Below are 7176 nucleotides of genomic sequence, written 5' to 3'. Positions count from 1 at the left end.
AAGCTGCCTGACAACGTCTACGAGTTTAGTGCCACGTTTTAAAGCGCTTCACAAAACCTTTTTTACATCAGAAATAGCATTTTGACTGCCCTGAAGTTGCAGTTCTGTTTAGGCAGCCTTAGCAAGGCGTCTGATCTCAGTGAACTCGTTCCAGTCGTTGCACGCTTCGGTGAAACGTAAGGAAAGGAGGAAAGAGATTTGTACAGGATTTTGTGGAGACTAAGAAGAGCCTCTGCAAGGTGGACACAACTGCATGTCTAGAGTTGAATTTAAAACTGTTTTTCAGTATCTCCCTGTACATCTCCCTGATGTTCTTTTTTCTTAAATCATTCTGGATGCTAAATCTTGAATATATACATGCTTAGTTACATAAGCAACCTGCTCACCTACATTATTGACAAACCTATATAGGAAAACACTGAAAACCACATGCTTTTTTTCAAAAATTGGTGATCTGATTTATCTAATATTTTCCAGCATCTCCTGCTAACATACCCTTGCGCTACTTTTCACACTTCCATTTTTGTTTAAAAGACTTTTCTATTAAACAGCTTTCCCATTCAATCATTCTTGATCAATTTCCTCTTTTATGTCACAGTAATTTTTCTTTCCATTTTAAATTACAGTATTTGTGGAATAAAGCCATTAAAGTCCCTTCTAAACTGGACAAGGGTACCTGGAGGCTGATTGCACTCCAGCTAGAAGATTGATCTTTCCAAGTTCATGCTTTTCAAGAATGTGTTGTGCAACATGATTCAAGATAAAGTATGGACATTGAATTCAATATTATGTTCTGAGCCCTGGGGATTTAAACAGTGTTTTCAGTTTGCAAGTTTGCATTTCCTCAATTTCCAATTCAGCAATCCATAAGTGAACTATGTTTTACTAAATGCAATATTGATTTAGAAACTCTTGACAATTAACACAGCATTAACTTTAACCTCAAAATGCTTTTTTAGTTGCAAGGTTCCAGATAAGTCTCAAAAGCTTCTATGCTCTTCCAGACAATCAAGAAATATATTGTCACTACAGTGAGATATATTTGCTAACATTTTTATTATCACAACTCCATAAGACGTTTGCTACTAGTGGCATCTCCATTGCTGTCACTTACTCCAGCTCCAGAAGTTTTAGTAACAGCAATTTAATTTCTGAAATGTTTAATGTTAGTATATACAAACATAGTATATACAGAACTTTGGGCAGATGCTGATACCTGAAGAACATTACTCTTTAATGTTTCACAAAATGAGGCCACATGACAAAGCATCTAAGCTGCTTCTGGCTGCATCTAGCTGAATTTGCCACCCTTTTTTGTTTCTAATATTTTTTCAGATATTTGAGGAATTAAACCCAGCATATGCTGTGGAATAAATGCTTTAATTAATGAAAATTAAAGGAAAACAAAGATTTGCATAAATTTACAGATTTGCATAAATTTATGTGAGGATTAAGATAGTACTGTATTAAATACCAAGACCATATCAGATATCTTGGCAAACTAACTGTAATTTGAATGAAGATCAACTAACAAGGCTAATTTAGACTGCAACAAGAACAAAACATCTGTAAATATAATAGACTTTTGCCCTCTAAGTGGCCTCTGCTAATTAGCTATGAAAGAAATTCCTTACTGAACTGTATGGAATACATTATATAAGATTATGTAAACGGCTGCTAATTTGTCTGGCTGTTTTGTTTTGTTTTTTTTTTTTTTTTTTTTTTTGTTTTTTTTTCCCAGATAGCAGAAATACTCCTTGTCCTATGGAAAGTTCACTTTTGTACAAAGCAGGAAAAGCTGGATCCTCCAGAATGCCTCTTACTCATTTTATTGTATTCTGCACTTCCACTCCATTTCATCACACCAGATATTAACAATTATATGAATTAGCCAGTCACTGTTTTAATTATAAGTCAGATGCAATATTTCCATCAATGACTGATAATGTTCAAACTTTTTTTTGTTTTTCTAATTTGGACTACCATTTACAAAGTAAAAAGACTGGATACCTTGTAATCATCACTGGGATGATTCTTAACAACAGAAAGACTTTAAAGACTGTTATGTTACATGCAATATAAATCACAAGAAGTGGTCACAATTATGACATCAAAAAGTCCTTCAATTAATAAGCTTATGAGACACACTGTAGGATTGTATGTTTTAATTCATACAATACTGTATTGAATCAATGAGAATTTTGTTATGAGTTTGCAGGTACTTTTGCAAATCCATTAACTTTCTGTTTTTGTTGTTCAGCAACTAAAACAGCCGCAGAAGTCTGCCTCATCAGGCCTGCTTTTCTTTTTATTGAGTCTGGTGGAAATTTGCCCACTAACTGGGTCAAGTATGGGATGAATAGAAAGAATAGCTGTCTCAGTGTGAGCCACTCATTAGATGCATGAGTTCAATTAAAGTCAGAAAATAGTCCTCTGTGTTACAGAAGTTACTATAGAAACATTACCAATGGCAATTTTGAAAGAATAAAAGTACTTTGAGAAACTGAGATATTAGGATATAATGGCATATGAACATATGCAGTTTTGTAACTGCATATGTTCATGTACTAGACATTATCTGTCTCATTTTTTTTCCTTAGTCTAAATTTACACAAAAATATGGAATTCTTTTTAGCATGATGTGTAGCCATACTTTGTCTTTTTCTACAAAGCTAAGCAACTTCAATAAATAATAGTGTTGGCCGTCATTTGCACTGTTTTGACATATACTTAATTCTTGAAATAATGAAACAAAATTTATCATAAAAAGTTACAATAAAACATTACCAGTAGATAGCACCAATAAAACATTAATTTTGGATACAGATACCTGTTTTAATGTAGATTACATTGTATATGATTGCAAGATCAAAACAATGAAAGGGAATCAAATTTGTACTGAGAAGAAAGCATTTGTTTTTTTTAGTCTTTTTAATAAGAGTTTGGGGATTTTAAAACGGAATTAAGTTCAAGCCTTTGAGTCAGACTGGTTGATAACTGAAATTTTTCTTCCCATCTAACTCTAAAATTAAAACCAATATGCCACTTATTAAATTTATTCCCCACATTCTTCCTATTCAGCAGCAGCAAAAGAAATCACAAGGTAAATTACAGTTCTGAAACTGATATATCAACATGTAATTAATCTACGGTATAAAGCACACTGAATCATTGTCTATTGAGGGAAAAGTTACCGAAATGGGTTTGGGGAAGTAGCTGCATGTTTGAAAGAAGTGCATTTCTGAATTTTATGGAAATTATTAAAACCTTTTTTGCATGTTTGTTTTTTCCCCAGGATACTTCAATAGAATAAAGGTGAACAAGTTTACTTTTAAATTCCATCTGTAATAGAACTTTGGATCAGAATTGCCCAGGAAGCCTAGATAAGATCAGTTGTCAAAAAAAAGAGCATGTTTCAGCTGCATTTGTACAAAGGAGATGATAACTGGCCATACATTGTTTATGTTGTACACAAAGATTACTCCAGGCAAGATTTTCAAGTCTGGATTAAATTCATATCCAGACAAAATGCCTGACTTCAGCAAGAGGTGCTGTTATTCATTTATCCCTGCTTTTTTGCAAGTGTGGCCATGTAATACAAACACTGTGTTCATCTGGATAAAGAAAATCTGCCACCACATTCTGGCTTTAAAATGTACTGATAAGCTGCACATCAATAAAATAATTCAGTTAAGAATCCTCAGAATAAGGAAATCCATACTGTGAATTAAAAGAGCGATTTCATGTGCCATAGAGCTGGCTGTCCACAGGCCTCTTGTTTACTTCATGCTTGACTCTGCACAGGATGGTTCCACCTAGCTACAAAATCAAATCTCTTACTGTAGGGACAGGCCTAAGTGGTGATGAAAGATGGTTCTTGCCAAAAGGCACTGGGGTTCCTTCCAGGGAGTAACGTGGCTGCAATTCCTAACAACTAAAATAGTCCCTGGGATCCTCTGTTTGCATTGGAGAGGAAGACACTTCCATTGCTAAGACGAGAGCTGTTCCCTTGAGGGGACTTAATGATCTTAAGGGTCTTTTCCAACTTAAGCGATTCCACTATTCTGTGACTTTCACCAAACTGCACTGACAGACTCAGGGAAATAAGCAAGAGATAATGTTTAGATGCCATATACCAAAGAGGTAGAAGTACTGTTTATGTGGTTGACTGGAAGCTACTCAAATGCTCAGAGATCTTGAAAATCTACAATTTATGTCATGACCTTGGGCTCTAAGATTTTCTCTTACAGGACATAAAAAGATCTCATGTGTGTAAGTAGGTCCTTACTGATCAGACTTTTGAAGAAGCTCTTCACTTTTATTTCAAACAAATGTTGGATTGAGAAAGAAAATAGTGCTTGAACATTTTCTCAGTTTTGGGTGTTGGCCATGGAAAGATCTTTGTAGCTCATCAGCTCTCAATTCAGAGAACATTAGGGCACTGACTTCTGCAGGTCAGCAAAGACTGATGTTGGCTATTCTCTTTTGGAAGTTCCTAACACTGCTGGTTCTACTGAAAACCACATTTTTGGCAGGAGGTGTTTGAGAGGCCCTGATCTAATGAATTGAAACCACACTCTTTCAAATCAATGCAGCTGCTTGATGACATGACTACTTTAATTACATTTCCCAAAGTGTTGCTGAAGGATTTTTGTTCTATGTAGACATTCTGTATTTACTACAGATGCCGTCTTCTCAGGACGTTAACGAACATAGCCCTAAATATATTGAAAACAGGCGTGTATTATTGTTACCTTGTGCATTTTGCAACAAATCTACCTTCTAGCATTTAAAAATGTTGTAATGGAGTAATGTCTTCTCCTTTTATATGGTAAAAGCTCAAATTGTTAATATCTTGTTTTACATAGATCTATACTTAGTGCTAGAAGATTGTGTGCTGTCAGCCAAGGTAATACAGGAATTCTATCTCCAGATGCTGTTTTATTTGTAGAAGGTTGCCTCTGGAAGGAGCTTCAACATCTGAATTTTTGTTGATTGTACCAAGATTTCCTGGGTTCAAAAACTTTCCTTCCCTTACAAAAGGGAAGTATATCATATTATTTTAACAGACTGGGGAATCTGGGCTGAAAGACCAAGAGGGTCCTTTTGTTTAGGTGCATGGTCACTATTAAAATAATCCTTTAACATAACCCCTACAGGTATTGCAACCTCAAAGTCCCCCATAAAAGACACACACACGATGGACTTTTCTCTTAGTTTGTCGTCTTTTTTTTCTCCCATGTGCATGGGAATTGTTTTGCTCTGTTTTTCTGAAATCCATTTTGATTTCTAAGTCACTGTGGTTTTGTGTGACATTTTGTCCTGCTTTCTCTGGTACTTCAGTTGAGTAGGTTTGGTAGCCACATACACTACCATCAGAATCACATAAGGGTTGAGGTTGGAAAAGACTTGTGAAGGTCATAATTTTTGTGTCTCTTTACTGCTGTCTTTCCAGCCACTCTGTATCTGTTTTGGACTGAGGAGACCAGAACTCTGGTACCCAGCTGACGCTAGTGTGAATTTGGTACAGTCAATCCACTTGCACCCCTTAACAGAGATTTATCCTGCTTATTTCTGAGTTCACAGATCTACAGTAACATTTTGTAGATGCTCTAGAAGCCTGGTCATACAGATGCTCTTAGATCAAGCCACCATTCCCAGAAGTGGACTTCTTAGCTCCTAACAGCAATCTATTTTTTATCTCCAGGAAATGGAGTATTCTTGTTTCAAGAGGAACTCTCCAAAGCTACTTCCTGATCAAAAATACATTTTGATTTCTCCAGGGAAATGTTCTCCCTAACCTGTTTTTAGCTCTCTCCCATCCTTGACCTTTAGGTACCATTTTGTTGCGACCTCCCCTTTATGACCCTTCTTTCTCTGTTTTGCTAGAGAAGTGTACCTGTATCTCTTTAGCTTCCAGGCCAATGAAATACTATTCTACTCTGTCATTCAGATATTAACTCCTTAAACTCTTTCCATCACTTTTTTTAAGCTGGGCACTTTCTGCTACTGCTGTTCATTTTTTTTCAAGTAAATGCCGTATTATGGCAGAATATCAGTGCACACTTCATTTTCCCCTGGTTCTCATGGGGTACAAATGCAGTCTTCAAGGTCCAGCTCTATCTCTGTTCTATTGTTTACTCTTCTCCATTGCTACTTTCTTCACTTTTCCCTGATATTTTTTGTTATTGTTTTTTGATTACTTTCTTTTTTTTTTCCAAATTGTTATTATATTTTTATAACTCTGTCATTGAAATCCTGCTGCTGACATCTCTCTTCCTGTTATACCTGATATACTTTCTGAAGCCTTGACCACATCTGTTGAAATCTTCCCATAGAGGAACTTGAACTTTACTGGAGGACACAGCCACAGAATAAAATTTCTTCTCAAGGCAATCCTCTGATTTCTTCTCCAACTCTCCTGCTTCAAAGCTTCTGAATATGACATGAATGTATTATCCTGAGAGACCTTCATATTACAGATTCTCAGCCAAACAGCATGAGTCAGATATCTGTTTGGACAAAACTGATATTCAAATATTGCTGCTATAATCCTACATTCCTTCATAGGTGAAATTTGCTGACTTTTTTTTTACTGTTTTATTTTTTTACATCTGGAAACTTGATCTCACTCCCTTACTGTTTGCAGAAGCTGATGCCTCCTCCCCTTCATAATGCCAGTGTTTTCCCACAGATGTATTTATAGTCTTTTTACTGTTACTGAATAAGGTTGTAATTCTGTAGTAGATGGGCAGAATAAAATGTGTTTAATTCTGTGCTGAAATTTCAACTTCATGTTTCAGAAAGACTATTCAAACAGGTGAGGAGTTCTTAGAAATCTTATTCCAAACTTAGCTGTGGTCCACATGAATCTATCTTGCTAAAGGTTCTTTGTAACCCAGGAATAAATTCTCCAGGGTTTTTCACTTGAAGATAATGATACTGTCCTTAAAATAAATAAATATTTGGCTTCTTGAAAATGACAAGTAGATGTGTTTTCTAAGATTCTTCTGCATAATTCTCACAATTCTAATTCCACAGTGTTCATTTCTCATTCTCCACCATGCCTGTCTCCTGGTGACCCACAAACCCTACTCCAGCACATCTTTGTCTTCCTGTGCTCACTATCTGCACAACAGATAAAATGATTTGTGGATTTACTCCTGTGCCCTGTGT

This window comes from Taeniopygia guttata, chromosome 1 (genome assembly GCF_048771995.1).
Source record: "Taeniopygia guttata chromosome 1, bTaeGut7.mat, whole genome shotgun sequence".
Classification (NCBI taxonomy): domain Eukaryota; kingdom Metazoa; phylum Chordata; class Aves; order Passeriformes; family Estrildidae; genus Taeniopygia; species Taeniopygia guttata.
This window is presented reverse-complemented; position numbering follows the sequence as displayed.